We start from the raw sequence: 15,425 nt of genomic DNA, 5'->3' as shown, positions 1-15,425 counted from the left end.
TTGCGAGAAATGTGCTTTCTGTACTGACAGTCCCATCTGTTCGTTTGAAAGAATCATTTTTTACTGGTTCCGGGTTTGAATTGTACAGTGTTGTGCTTGATTGTGTTTCTCTGGTGTTCTTATCTCATGGTGGCTTGTCGAACGAGAATTTGGACTTGTGGATTTTGGTCTATTCTTCCGGTTCTTGATTTGTTCGCAAAGTGTATGGTGAGAAGCTCGAGGGTGGCAATGTGGGTGTTTTTGCTTTGCGGTTCTCTTTGCTTGGTGCTTGAGCATTTGCCAAGTTCTTGAGGGTTCATCCAACAAGGAAAAATGGATTTCGTGATTTTGTGGATAACTCCTTGAGCCATTGTTGCATTTGTTGGGTGTCCTTGCATCTTCAGAGTAATGAAAGCAATCCTGGCTGGACAAGAAACTTGCTAGTTGCTGTCGAAGAGGTTTTATCAAGGGTTATTTCATCCAACCCACATTGATGGATTTATGAGCTTACGTGTTGCAGAGAAGTATTCTGCATCCAATGATGGAGAAACAAAGGAGTCAAAAACTGTTATTCAAAGTTACCACAGACATTTTCTTTGATAAACTTGAAAGAATTATTCTTGCAAAGAAGGAATCTGCTATGAGTGGCTTAGGAGAATTGTTCTATTTGCTCGTTGATCGTGTGAAAAAGCAAAAAGAAACTTTAGTTCTGTCCGAAGGTATGAAGATAGTGGAGAGAACTGAAGGTTCAGGCAACTTGTCTGGTCAACTATTAAAAACGTTATATGTGTGAGCAGTACTCCTCTAGACACTAGTTTATGGACCCAGTATTTTGAGTGCAGAAAAAAGAAAATCACTTTTCAATTTCTTTGTACAGATTACAGACCCTCTTTTGCTTGAGATAAATGGCTACCTTCAATCGAAATTGGAAGTACAGCCTCTATTTGTTGGATGTTCACTGCACAATCAAAATCTATTAATAATTTACTAGCTGCTTTTTGCGTGAAAAGCTGTACATAAAAAAACAGAGGATATTCTGAAGGGGCTTGCCTTAATTTCTTGAAGAAGGTTTACAATGCTATATTATTGCCATTCATGGCCAATTTACTTTGTTTGCCAACATATAATGTAGATTCACGAACACAAGAGACCTTAACTTTATTAGCAAGGGAGCTAATTGCTGCTGTCGGGCACCTATTGGATATCGAGTATGAAGTTTATCGAGAATGATTTAACCAGGTTATGGTTTATCATGCTTTCCTGCTTGGCCTTTGGCTATTTTCATTTAATGATCAGATGCACCAAATGGAATGCTCGTTGACATCTGCAGATACTAGGACTTGGATGTGTCCAGCTGGTCAGCTTTACCAGTGAACTTCGACAGGTTTAGTCGAAATCATTCCTATCTAATGCACATGCTTGGCTTCTAAATCTGCCCAAATAAGTTTGGTCATGACATGTTGAGTTTTTGAAAATTTATTTGTGTCTTGTTTCTGTCAGATGGTTTTTTCATGTCCTGATGTTTTTTCTTTTAATTGCTGGCAGGGTGAAAAAGTACTATCTTTCGCAATCTTGCAAAGCAACAAGGCTTTATAATATTATATGAAAAGGTGGTGATGCCTGAGCTGAAATTATGACAGTTTGGGATTCTGCAAAATTTCCTTTACCACAATGCATCATACAAAAGAGTGGGAAATGTTGTTTTGCTCACATGATTAAACTAGCCATTCCAATATATATACCCATACCAAAGGGCAGCAAGTGAGTGCATTCACACTTAACTGGCAGATCTATTCAGAATCCATGGAAGGATGAAGACTACTTGCGTCATGGCAGACGAGAGGTTTGGATCAATGCAAAATCCACATGCATGGTTGGATTGCAAGTGGAACTTTTTGGAAGAGATTGTCCTGAATATTAGCTCTGGTGCTTGATTCATTGAATGTCACAGCTGGGACAGCACCATTGTTGACGAACTATGCCCCAGGACTGATGGGAATTTGGTCCATACAGATATCTGGTAGGACGGAGTCAGAAAGGTCATGAGTTCACTCGCTGTGACAGAGCAGAACTGCATGCAGCTTGAACCTACGCATGATATTAAGTGTTGAGTGCCACAGGGCACTGGGTCCTTGTGTTCTTTTCCGCATGTACATGTATGCCGAAGTTTATACAGCAAGCAGTCACTAGCCCAGATGTATCAAGAAAGATGTCAGCAGTAATGGGGGGATCCAATTACGCATATTCTGCAAGGGATTGGATAATACAATGAGTGGTACAGATGGGGTTATTTTTCTTCGATTCTCCACCATCAGCGTCTCTGCCGTCTTATACAATCTATTTCTGACATTATCTTCAGGGAGGATGTGCGATTGTTGTCCTCTGATTATGTATGCTTACTTGGCTCTCAGCAGGCTTGTTGATGAACATGTCAGAAAAATCTCTGATATCTGCACAAAGCATATGATAATATCGTTATAAAGCTGCTTGATGATGCTGCTCATAACGTACTGCCAAAGAGCAGAAAGTGGGCCAAACGCATTGCTATTTTAAGCAGAGCGAGCATCTGATCTTACTGAGTTTCCGAATGAGTTCCTCCCTTATTGAGATTAATGAACGTACTTCCAGTCTAACTCTTCTAATGCTTGCAACCTGTTTGTAGATGACCTGCAACCAACCCTACATGGAAGAGATAAATGGGTTTGGTGTCAGTTCGTGTGAGATGAGAGTCATTTGCTGCCTGCAACTTGTGGATTATTGCCAAAATATTGATATTGCCGCCATCATGCTGAGTAAGAAGAGGTTGACGATTTCATCAGCATGTGATCCTCACTTCTTCATATATAACAAAAGGCTGTCACAGGTGAAGGCATCACACAAATGAAAGCCCAGCTCCTGGATAAAAGTTTCTGGTTGCATCAAATCTCAGCAGAACTTCTGCTGATTCTGTCTGTAGAACATAAAGTAAGACTCAAATCTACAATGCAATACACCCATCCTTGCTTCATGCACACATCATACATCAAATATTCAGTTCTGAATAATGTATGTATTGCCTAAGTTGAGTACTGCCGCTTTTCCTAGTTTGTTCGGCAGGCATTTGGATCCAGGTTTTGCAATTATTGGAGAAATCGAATCCTACCATATTGGAGACGTCAAACGATACATGGCACCTCATTGGAAAGAGGGGTTAAGTGCACTGAGGAACTCATATGTTGTTTTAGGCGAAAATCCTCTCACATGTGATGAGTTGACAGGGCAGAAATCCAGCTTCCATTTATTGTCTTGAGAATGGCTGTCAGATATTTCCAGAGAATCAGACTGCGTGTGACAACTTTTCAGCTTGTCAAAGTTTGCTTAGGCTTGTTGTTGGATGCCAAAAGGATACACTACTTCAAAAATCATTCTCATTTTATGTTACTTGCACACTCAACCTGAAAGGTAATTTGTATTCTCATAATTTTCAATCCATTATGCGTTCAACAGTCTTCATTTATGTTTTTAGCTTTTAAGCAGCATATGCGAATTGCTTATGTGAAGGTTTCGCACAAGAATTGAATAGAAAACGTTCCCAGTGAAGTTCTTGCCAATGGGTCACATGTATAAATTGTGACGTCCACAGTTTCTGTATGCCTTGGGAAGGATTATGAAATTCGATATGTGTGGTGCTTGCAGTGATTTAGCTTTCACTTGAAAGGTTTCTGTTGATACGTATACCTCGTGTGATATAAGTGTATCTCCTTTAAGTTTCATCTAAGCATGGTGTCTACATGTATGCAATAATTAACCCACCCCACCCCATCAATTACTCTCTCTGTTTCCTCGATTACAATAATGATATATTCGTGCTTGTCTGTTTATAGCCCTGCCTTTCACTTGGAGTTCTTGTGATAACATATACCACGATGATGTAAATTGCTTAAGTTCACCTGTCGACTATCTTCTATGTTCGGCTTGGTGAATTGGCCACTGTTAGGAATGGGACCCATTCTTCTCGCATAAGCAGTATGAAGCTTTTTAAAAGGTTGCTGGTGGCCTGCCGGAGTGACTCTGAAATGTCTAATTATGGCATATTTGTGAGGAGAAAGTCAGGAACTACTCATTCTTCACTCATTCCTGTTCTGGTTTGAGGATGGTATCATGTTCTGTAATTATTTGGCTTCCAGATCAGTGTCTTGAGGCTTGTTAGGCTTCAAGAGACAACTGTCAGAAGATAAAGCTTGTGAAGTTGCTGCTATGAATATTTTCGTTGTGGATCATCACATCGATATGTGTTCCTGACACTGAAGCAAATTATCAATGTCCTGCTGCTGTCCTCCAGTAATTTCTGGAACAACCTTATAGCAGGAGCGCAATGCAATTCTGATGTTACCTCATGTGAACATGAGCAGTGTATAACGAGTCTCTGCGCCCATTTTGGTATACTCCAACGATGTTGTAAGAGCTGTAAAAGTATTTTTCCCTTCATTGCTGAATAGTTTGAAAGGGACAGGCAACAGGTACTTAATTATTTATTTGAAGAGTGCTCGATTGCATATGAGAAATCGAGTTGATGAAATTGATGTGACTGAACAATTGTCTTCAAGTGGTCTCTTCGCTTCAGTGGGTCATGTGGGCTAGCATCTGCATTGGACCCACTCCAAAGCTGTCAACAGATAGTGATTGATCATAAGGTGAAGCTGTTGAGAGGAATGTGAAGTCATGCTCAAAAATTGAGTCGATTGTAGTAGAATGCAATTGTTGATTTTAATTGTTTTTCTTCTTTCCAATGCTGTTTGTCAAGGGAATATCTCCAACCAATATCATTTATCTGTATCTGGCGGCTGGAATTTTGTAAAGTCTGATGATATGAGACAGTTCACTGTTTCAGGTGATCTCTTGGAAGTCACCGTGAAGCTACTGTTCACAGTCGAAAGCTTATCTATTTGCTGGTATTCTAAGTAAGCTTGACTCATATGAATGCCCGTACCATTAAATAAGGAGTGGTTGCCATAAGTTCTTTCTGAAGGTGATCATTTCCTGAAAGAAGCGTATAAAAATCACGCAGCTACTTAATTGCGCTTCAGCTATTGTGAGCTCAATTTGGGGATACATGCAGCTCCTTTGTTGTCTAGTTTGGTGCCAAGTTTTACTGGTATATGTCTCAGTCTTGCTCCTGAAGTTAGCAATAATGGTACGAGGTACCAAAGACCATTCTCTTATTCTTGTTAGATGGTATTCTGGAGAATTATCTGCAAGAGCTAGGGAGTCATTTTCGCCAATAACTAATCCTACCGTCAACTAGAAACGTGTTTTCAAAAGCTATTAGAGGTTACACTTGAAGCTTGGGAAAATGCGCATATCTTTACAGGGGAAAGAAGCTACTGCTGACTTCTCATGGATAAAAGAATTGGAGCACTAGATACACTCCACAGTCCATATAGGACCCAGCTTTCTCTTATCTCATCCATACTATTTAGATGAATTTAGAAGCAAGGTTGAGGGATGGTTCATTCAAAGTTTGATAAGAAACCATCACGAGAGGTTGCATCTTTTTGTTGCAATACAGGCTATAGAGAGAGCACTGGTAGGAGTGTATGAAGGCTCGCCCAATAATTTATGAGATTACTACTGGGAATGTAGAATGGTGGAAAGGTTTCTTCACTGTTGCTGCTGGCATTGACTGCTTGGATCTGGTTCTGGAATACTTGTTTCAGGTAAAATTCTGATTTCACTGCTGTACATCGTGCAGTAATTTCTTTTACTTTTGCTTTTTGGAGGAAGGGGACAAGTCAAACCTGATCTCCATACGTCGACAAACAGGCAGCTACCAATCCACCAACAGTGATTGGTACAGTGCATAATGATGTTCAAAATTTATTCTCTTGTAATGCAAATTGTTGTGCTAACCATCTACTTGGTCTTTACAGGTTCGTAAACGTTTAAATGTTGTTAAAAGGACATTCAGAGTTTGTCTGCTGCCATGTTTCAACATAATTCTGCACGTGCAAAGTCCCAGATTAATATTCTATCGGATAGCAATGGATAGTGAAAGGTTTGAATGGACGCAGATCCAGGAGCAGTCATTTCTTATGTGTTGTTGGGTACTAACAAGAGTTTCTGGAAAACATGCTTTTATTTCAAATGGATTCCTGGCATGTAGCACAGTCTTTACATATATCCAGCGGCACTGTTTCAAGATTTTGATCAACTGAGAATTTCCATGGTCGAGCTTTATCTAATTCTTTGTTGAACTCGGGTAACCAAGATTGTAATACTGTGGGAAGGCAGGGATACCTGTGTTGTAGATCTACAATTCTCCCGTGGAGTTATATACTGCATGCTGCCGGTTACTGTACACGATTACTGGAAGCATCACAAAAGGTCATTATCATGAAATGTTTTAGCTCAATCCTGAAGAACCTGATTGCTATGTTCATAAATGTTGCAGTTAGATTTGTTATCATCAGGCCAGACTCATCATACACACATAGCAAAGAAGTAAAACTGAAAGCATTGGCATTAGTGGAAGGATTTAGATCTATTGTTGTCCTTTAATAGGACAGTGGAATGGGCAATTTCCTACTTTGATTCTACTTTGATAGTTGCTGTTTTCTTGTTTGCTGATGCTAAAGATAACTGTTGACATAAAAAAACATGCTAAAACAATTGTATACAGTGCTTAGGCATTTTGACCATTTCAGAATGTTTCTCTATGCTATGTTATAGTTGTCCTCTACTTGATAATGCACTCCTCATATATCATTCTCTGTTTCCTAGCTGTCATTTATATCCTTCTTGTATGGTTTTTATCTGTGTTTTATCTCAAAGTAATTTTTATATGCAATCATGACGATTATTTTGTAATTCCAGTGAGTCAGAAAAGGTGCATTTCTTTACTTCAAGAATCTGAGCGTGTTCTTGCTTCATTGTTTGGAGATGGTGGATGTTGATTTACCAGTCAGAAAAGGTTATTTTTCGTTAGGAGTTCATGAGGGGGTAAATGTGCTTGTTCTTTCCGGAGGATTTATGAGGAGGTATGTGATGTTATCTTAAGCTTGCAGTGTGCAATGAATAATATAGCCTGTCCTTGTTTCAAGTTAAAGTTATTATTATTCATCTTCTAATGGGAAAATGAGATGGCCTTTTATTTGTTCACATAAGCAATTAGCAAAGCAAACATCATAACATGGGAATTTATCTGAAAAGTTTCTCGATGGTTTTGTTTGTGACCCATTGACATCAACCTCTGTTCTAAAACAGACAATACGGGCCTAACTGCAGTGACTATAGGGTTTGATTGCAAGCTTTTGATGGTGAACTTTTTGGTGCATGAACCCCTGCATCTTGTCTTGAATTAAACCCTTAAGAGCACGCTTATTGTGGATTTCCCACAACATGTCTAGAAAATTTGGCTACCATGCTTGAGCTTGAGCAAAGTGGCATTTCTGAACTTCCGGCTGAACAAGAATCTATTGCGAAGTTTACTCTTGATAGTTTAATCAGACCTCTGTGGCAGTTCACATCTAGCATGTTTCTGGTTTATGCATTGCGGCTACAAGTATTTGGTATTTTTAAAAAAAATAAAAAATTACACATCTTGGCTTCTATTAACCGTGCTTTGAATTTGTTTGCTATTATTATTTACAGTTAAGGCAGCAAAAAGATGTCTTGGCCAGCACTGTTTCAAGTTTTTATCCAATTACATTTGGGTCTATTCAGGATATGGCCCGCTTAAAACTGGCATCAGAAGGTGGTCTCAACATCTCATTTTCATGTTCCTTGCAATTTTTAAGCACAGTGGTGAATGGTTCTAACATATGTTAGTCTCATTGCAAATTTCAAACTGGATTCAATGCAGTGTAACAAAAACAATTTGCTTTTCAATTGATGTGCAGGGAGATAGATGAAGCTCTGAGACCTGGTGTGTATGCTTTAATAGATTCCTGCTCAGCAGATGATCTTCAATATCTGCATTCTCAATTTGGGGGTAATTGAACTAAATATCATCATGCTGCAACTGCTTTTAATCAGTTTTTTTTTCAAGCATGCTCCATGAGCATTGTGACCTTATTTTTCTTTGGTGTCCACTGCCTTTGCAGAGGGTCCTTAGCAGAAACACATTGCTACTTTGCAGCATGATTACAAACTGAATTTCCCAATATGAAGAAAAAGTTTGATTTTGATTAATCTTGAGGGTGAATATATATCCCAGTTATCAAAATTTCATTCAGCAACTCTTCAAATCATGGCGAGAAAAAACAGTGACATGTTATCTTCCAGTTCCAAAGAGCAGTTTAGGATCCTAATCATTTTGGAAGCCAGACACCATGTGCTAGTGGCATAAAAAACGATGTTGCCATATGTAGTGTTGGGGCCTCCATGTGGTCCAATGTCACCGAGCTGCAGCGCGAAGGATGAGTTTTTCATTCAGCCCTCACATGCTATTGACTGGCACTAAAATTTGGTAGCTCTAGGTTTATCTGAAGAGAACTCCACCAATTTTTGTCCGGGGGTGCGGTGAGTCCTGAGTGTTATTCTTCAATGATATTCTTTTGGCTTTGTTGTATTTTTTTTTTCTATGTGAATATCCAATTCTTCGAGTGTAATGGTGTTTTGAATGTTGCCTACGTGCAGTGCAGATTTTAGAGAACAAAAGCACCCTTGTTATTGTTTCCATTATTCGTTAGATTACATGCCTTGTGGTGAAAGAAGAAACATGCATCGTTTTAGCACTAGTTGAAATAGTCATCGATTTGGCTGGCTTTTGTATTGCCATTCCTGCTTCCAAGTTTATTGCATTCAGCTTGCTATTAGTTTCATGTTTGTGGAGTACCAAAAACATTTTGAGGTCTAGTTACAAGCGTCAGAAGTTTTCACTCTTAATGGAAAGATGATGTCGCCTCTAATAGTTTTGGAATAAGGCGTCCTTAGAGTTAGTATGACAACATTCTGCTGGCCATCCATTGTTTGATTGCTGAGATATGGTTAGTGTTGTTTTTAGAAATGGTTGGTGGCAAACTGATGTCTCTGAAATGTGAGGATTTTCCAATGGAATTTCCTAGTTCTTCTAGCCTATCGAAGTTTTCTCTGAGTTTCCTACCTGAAATCTTTGAATTCTACAATGGTTGATGGCAACTTGTCCCTGAAAGCTTGACAAAAACCTGGCAGGCAACTTCAGTTAGGTTGCAGTGGCATTTGGTGAATATATTTATTCCTTGTGTTTGTACATGAAGGTAGCCTGTTTTCCACTCAATAATTTAGGTGGTTCGTCAAGAAAACAATAATAACAATCAGTAATCCAGAGAGCTTTATGGAAAAGTGATTCAAACATGGATGATGTTTATGTTCCAGATATCAACCGCTATCCACTAAGCATCGATAAAGCAACTCTCGAGATACCCAAAGAAAATGCAGTGTGGATATGAATGCATGGTGATCAACCAGGATTAGGGTTTGAACTTTGAAAAGAAAGGTGATTTGTTTAATTAATCCCGCCGAGTTTATGGTTGTCTCAACGCTTAAGCTTTATTTCTGTGACACCAGTGGGATTCTAACAGGCAACTAGTGGACCACCTTGGAGCCTCAAAATATGCATCTTCTTTCATGGAAATTGGTTGGTCCGACCACCATCACTGACTTGAAATTTTTATCGCCATGCCTATTGTTTAGAGTATAATAACACTGTTAAGAGTCATTTATGTAGCAAACTGACTTATATATATATAATATATATATATATATATATATATATAGAGAGAGAGAGAGAGAGAGGAGAGAGAGGGTACAATTATGCAATATGCTTTGATAGTATTTCTAAAGCGGACAGAGAGTTCATTGATGGTGGGGATATACTTGATTTGCTTAATAGATAAAGTTGATTAAACAAGTATAAGGTTAGCAGCCCTTGATCATTTAACCAATTGTCAAATCCATCAAATCAAGTTCGGTGCCAGAAACTCCCATACCAACTTAGTTCAATAGCCCGTAACAGACAGTTCCTCTGCTATAAATATAATCGGGCCTAGAATTGTTGACGACCTCTTGAATGTTGATAACTTTGGCAGACATCTCCACGCCAAGAAAAAGAGAGCAGCAATGCATTACTATAGGAGAAGAAGTGACTCCATCTTTGATGCTTTCACTCTAAATCCCCTGCCATATCCAGTTCTCTTAATCTTGGCAGTACTATCAATATTTCTTGGCATGTCTTGGTTCTTTAGCTATGAAGACATGGTGGAGACTACTGAGGAACAAATGGGTTGGGTTCTTTTGTTGTACCGTTAGTGCTATAGTCATTGAGTTCGATGGCTTTCATCTATGGAAAATCCTGACATGATCTTTGTTATGTCACCATGGGACAAGCGCCGAGGACACACCACACCGGCCATCAGAGGGAGCTCTCCTGGGGTGTGGCTGCTTTCATTGTGTTGCTTCTTGTTTTGGTGCAGTTTTTCAATCTACCTTTCTTGATAGCTGGCTTGTTTGATGCTACGCCTATACTAATTGATATGGGGGATTGAAGATCAAGTAGTTTTGTTCTGTGGCTTTAGTTTATGTTTGAAACAAACAGAATATGAAATTATTGTATATGTATGTTGTAGAGGATGAATGCATTAAGATATGTGTTTGGGGCTTGAAGTGTTCATGTTTGTTAATATTGCTTTGGTTGATAAGATCTTAATGATAGTTTTTTTCTTCATCAGCTTATACTGGCCATGGATCAAAATTAGTATATGCTCTTTATCTGGCTCAAATTTAATCTTGAATTGATTGATATGGTCTGAAGACTAAAACTCACCCTGATGAAAAGAACTATCTGCCTGTTTGGATGCTGAAAAATTCCGGAAATGCATCTTAGCTCGTATAAGAAAATCAAATCATAGAACTTAGATTTCTCTTGGCCAAAACTTGAGACTTTTCTTTTTCTTGTACGGATGAGATTTTCCCGGTAACGACGGAAACCTTGAAGATAAGTGATTGGTTTATTTTAATGTCTGTGGTTATTAACTTCGCTTGATTGATAAAGATTAATAATTGTTGGCAGAAGACAAGTTATCGCTCAAGACACTAACTTGAATTTCAAGTTAAGCGGTCATCAGTCAAATTTGTCTCATCCCCGCAGAAATCACCCACAGAACAAACCTACCAAGCTATAAAGTAGGCATGGTAATGGCAATTCAGTGTCCACTGAGTTTGGCTTGAATTTCTAAAAGTAAAAAAACAAATTCGGTTGCGCGCTCATGACGGCGGGAGAGGGCTCTAATAGTCAGGATTCCATGAATTTGGCGGGGTCCATGAAAAGAAGTTCTTGTGAAATTGCCAAAAAGAAGTGAGGGACCGAAAGCCCAATTGCAGATGTCACTGTCTGTACCTAAATACGGTGGCAGCTACAAGCAACACTTTAATTACTTTTATAATGAGAGCAAGCTGCTTGCTTATCCTCGCTGTTTAGCCATATGTGAAGGTCAGTTTCATCCATCTAACGCTTTATCTTGGGTCATGCTGTCGTGGGAGAAGAAGAGTTCTTTATTAGTGACAAACAGCCATTATTATTAGGGGTGTTCAAAAAAAACCGATCAAACCGATTAAACCGAGAAAACCGAGAAAAATTAACCGAAAAAACCGAATCCGATAAAAAAAAACCGAATAAACCGATTAAAAAATTTAAAAAAAACCACCCGGTTCGGTTCGGTTCCGGTTTTAAAAAAGCTTAAACCGATTGAACCGGACTAAACCAGCGAACCGGTTTAATGAATCTAAAACAAAATATAAAACCTTGCACCCGGCCCCACTCCAATACCCGCCGCCCCCCACTCACCAGTCCCCTTCCCTTTTCTCTCAAAATCTTTGCACCCCACTCACCATCACCATCCCCCTTCCCTTTTCCCCAAAACTTTGCACCCCACTCACCTCCCCCTTCCCTTTTCCCCAAAACTTTTCCAACCCACTCACCCTTTCCCTTCTCTTTTCCCCAAAAGTTTTATTTTATTTTATTAGTTTCGGTTTTTTCTGGTTTTTAAGGCTAAAAAACCGACCCGAACCGAACAAAATCGGTTCGGTTTGAACCGGTTTTCGTTCGGTTCGGGTTATATTAACAAGAAATGATATTTTCCGGTTCGGTTAATTTTTATGTTAAAACCGAACCGAACCGGACCGTGAAGCACCCTAATTATTATCATCCAAACCTAATCCACTGCCTTCGTGTCCAATGCTCATCGAGCCTCGTGCAAGAGAAAATCATCAAAGTGCTTGTGGGGTCTAAGCTTTGCAATGACAAATTTTCTGCCTTGTCAATTTATCAGCTTCGATTGAATGGAAAATGAAGCATCTTCTTCCATTTTAATCCTGGAAGTTGGCGAGGGCATCGAAGGACTTTGATTCAAAACCCTTTCTATGGGAACAAATGTATAGCAAAAATGGGCTATAACTGGTGTTTGTCTGTGATTCTTCATAGCTACAGGAGATCATCTTGGACTCACTGACAAACACCTGTTTTCTCGTGTTTGTCCACGCCAAAATTTAGCGATAAATGAGCATGGGGATGGCAAAGGAACGAGGTTGTTGACCATGCCAGTGAGGTGGTGATTTAGTGGCTGCCTCCCATTTAAACCAAAGGAACATAGTAATCTGACCAGTCTCTTGATTTAGATCGAGCAGGGCTGGAATTCCATAGGTACACTGAACATTTTGCTCACAACAGTGAGCAAAAACGAAGTAAATTCTTTCAAAGCATCATATCACACCATTACAGTGCTTGTATCACACAGAGATGGTATTGCCTGACAAAGAAACTCAAACGATTCCATGATTTTAAGCTATCTTTAAGACTATATGGTTAATCAACATTTCGCAGAGTTTTTTCCTCTTCTTTTTCCGCTGATTTATTTACAATTATGCGACCCCCGAAGAGGTCCAAACCAACTTGGAATGAAACGAAAGATTGATAAGAAAGCAACATTAGAAGCAGCACCACGAAAACACAATACCCCCAAGGGAAGGAGCTCGTGGAACGTGGAGCTGAATCATGCGGCGAATCTCTGAGTCGATAATAGAAGCAGTCCAATCGGTAGAAGATGAAGCCATGAATAAGATCAGGAGGATAGCAGCAAGAAAAGGAATATTTGGAGGTTGACTGCAGAGTGGCGCAAACTGGGCCTTGTAGCCTGAGTAATGGGAGAGCCATAATAGGGAAATGACAATGCAAAAAATGGCTAGCAACGGGAAGGGAGGAGGAGACATGGAGGCCACGGTCTGGCCTGTCCACCCTTGTTTCCACTCGGGGCCCCTTCTCTTTGGATAGAACCACTCCATCTCTTTTGTCCTCTCCTGTTTCTCATCCAAGCAAGCAATTCAATGGCGAGTTTCTTCAATTCAAGGGAGTGATATGGGCTTTGTTTGCTTTAATTTCAAATTTGGTTAGGGAATATGTGCTTGATTGTAGATCCTTAAAGAATTCTTTTCGGCTATTGCACACTCAATTTTGATACCAAAACTCCATCGCATGCAACCAGAAAGAAATCTGATTGCTATTTCTCTTGACAGCATAAAAAAAAAAAGAAGTAATGGCAATGCAGCGAGCTTTTCTACCTCGTTGATAGTGTATTTTTAGTCCATATCAAGATTTCACGAATTCAATTCTTAACAAGTGCTAAAAACTAAATTAATTTTATATCGAAAAGTTGTTAAGCTCGAGTTTTTTTTTTTTTTCTTCTATCACTAATCTGTTTCGGGAAAAAAAGAAGAAAATAATAAAACAAATCTTCATTTTTTTAATGACTAAGAAATCCAAGAATTAAAAAGAACAACTAAAATCTAGAGAGAATAATTATTTTGAAATATTAATTAATGTCGTATACCTTAAATGGAGATAACTCTTGTTTTTTCTATTTTGTATTTTGAATAATAGAACATTATGAGGTCTTTTTTATGTTAAACTTAGTAAGGATTCTATAGTTTTGTTTATTTTTTTAATTTGCAACCAAGTTGTTTGAATATTACACTTTACAAGCTTAATCAAAACTTGTTGTAAAAATCATGAAAAAGTAATAATGCTCTCATATATATTAAAACATGAAAAACTAACCACCACCATACAACTCATTATATCTCTTCATGCTAACGTTTTCTCCTCTCTAACCTCTTTCTATAAAAAAAATATTCATCAACCCCTCACAACAGCCTTTCTCATAAAAAATTACTCCTATACTCATAGTTAACTAAACTCATCTTCTCCAAACCCACAACAATATGTGACAACAACCGTTCTTTTTTTATAATAGCAAACCTAACCATCACCGCAAAAAAATCTCTTATCCCCTATAGCCATGGATTTCAAAGTGTGATAACAATATTCGGATTATATTATTGAGACAAGGGTAATAAACCGCCATATTAATAACAATTGTTACCTTTACACTAGTTTGAAGTATATTTTCTCTTGAGATCCAACTCTAAGAATCTATTGTTTGACTCAAGTACAATTGAGATCAATACTGTACTTAGCTCCGACATATGTAAATTATGAAGTAAGGCATGACCTTAAGAACCACTTTTTCATTATTATTTATGTATCCATGTCATTCCTCATCAGATGGATAACCCCAACAAAATATTTCATCACAAGATTTCGTATTTTTTGACAAAGTGTAAGGAAATTGAGCATGCATAAGAAAAGATATAAGTGATATGAGGAAAATTAAATCCTCTTTCAAAATTTCTTTGGTTCTTTGTTTTGCCAATAGGATAGTTGAAAAATCAATCTCTTTTTCCCTAATATGTGTAGCCAAAATACCAAGATTTCTTGATTTGGGAGGATTTGGGTTTGGTGGCTATATGGAGAGAGAGAGGGGGGTGGGAGATAAGAAAATAATGGGGGTTAGGATTTTTTTTGACTTTTTTTTTTTGTTTACACAGGACTATGTTTTGAAAAAAAAGAGTTTTATTTAGGTCAGATTATTTCAAAGCTAGTACGGGAGCCTACCGGAAACTTGATTCTTTTTTTGGATTAGATCAAATTCTAAAAGGGTAAAATTATTATGAGCATTGTTTTGGGTCATTTTTCTTCATTTTATAACCAGGTTTTTGAATATTACACAAGCATTAGTCAAAGTAGATTTTGAAAATCAATCAAAAGAACAATAAATTAAAGCATAAAAAAGTAATCATTATCACACAACTGCATTCTCTCTTTTCACATTAACCTTCTTTCATCTCACCCTCTTTTCTATAAAAAATCACAACCTCCCTCTTAAAAAATTACTCTCATACTTACAATCAACCAACTTCATCTTCTTCAAATCAATGACTTGTGACAACAACCGTTCTCTCTCATAACAATAAGACCTATTATTTAATCTCAAGTACAATTGGGATCTCAAATGCACCCAGATCTAGCATATGTAGATGATGAGTAGAGCATGACCTTAAAAAAGCATACGTTTCATTATTAATTTATGTATCTATGT

The 15,425-nt window shown here is 38.2% G+C and overlaps 1 long non-coding RNA gene across 1 annotated transcript; it reads left to right on the top strand.

Moving 5' to 3' along the window:
• Nucleotides 1-6,886: 6,886 nt before the first annotated feature.
• LOC118038349 (uncharacterized) lies at nt 6,887-7,949 on the top strand. The gene is made up of 3 exons (XR_012169655.1): nt 6,887-6,995; nt 7,609-7,711; nt 7,857-7,949. It is a non-coding gene; the product is annotated as an uncharacterized lncRNA (long non-coding RNA).
• Nucleotides 7,950-15,425: the final 7,476 nt, after the last annotated feature.

The sequence above is a fragment of the Populus alba genome, chromosome 4 (genome assembly GCF_005239225.2).
Source record: "Populus alba chromosome 4, ASM523922v2, whole genome shotgun sequence".
NCBI classification, from domain to species: domain Eukaryota; kingdom Viridiplantae; phylum Streptophyta; class Magnoliopsida; order Malpighiales; family Salicaceae; genus Populus; species Populus alba.
This window is presented reverse-complemented; position numbering and strand designations above follow the sequence as displayed.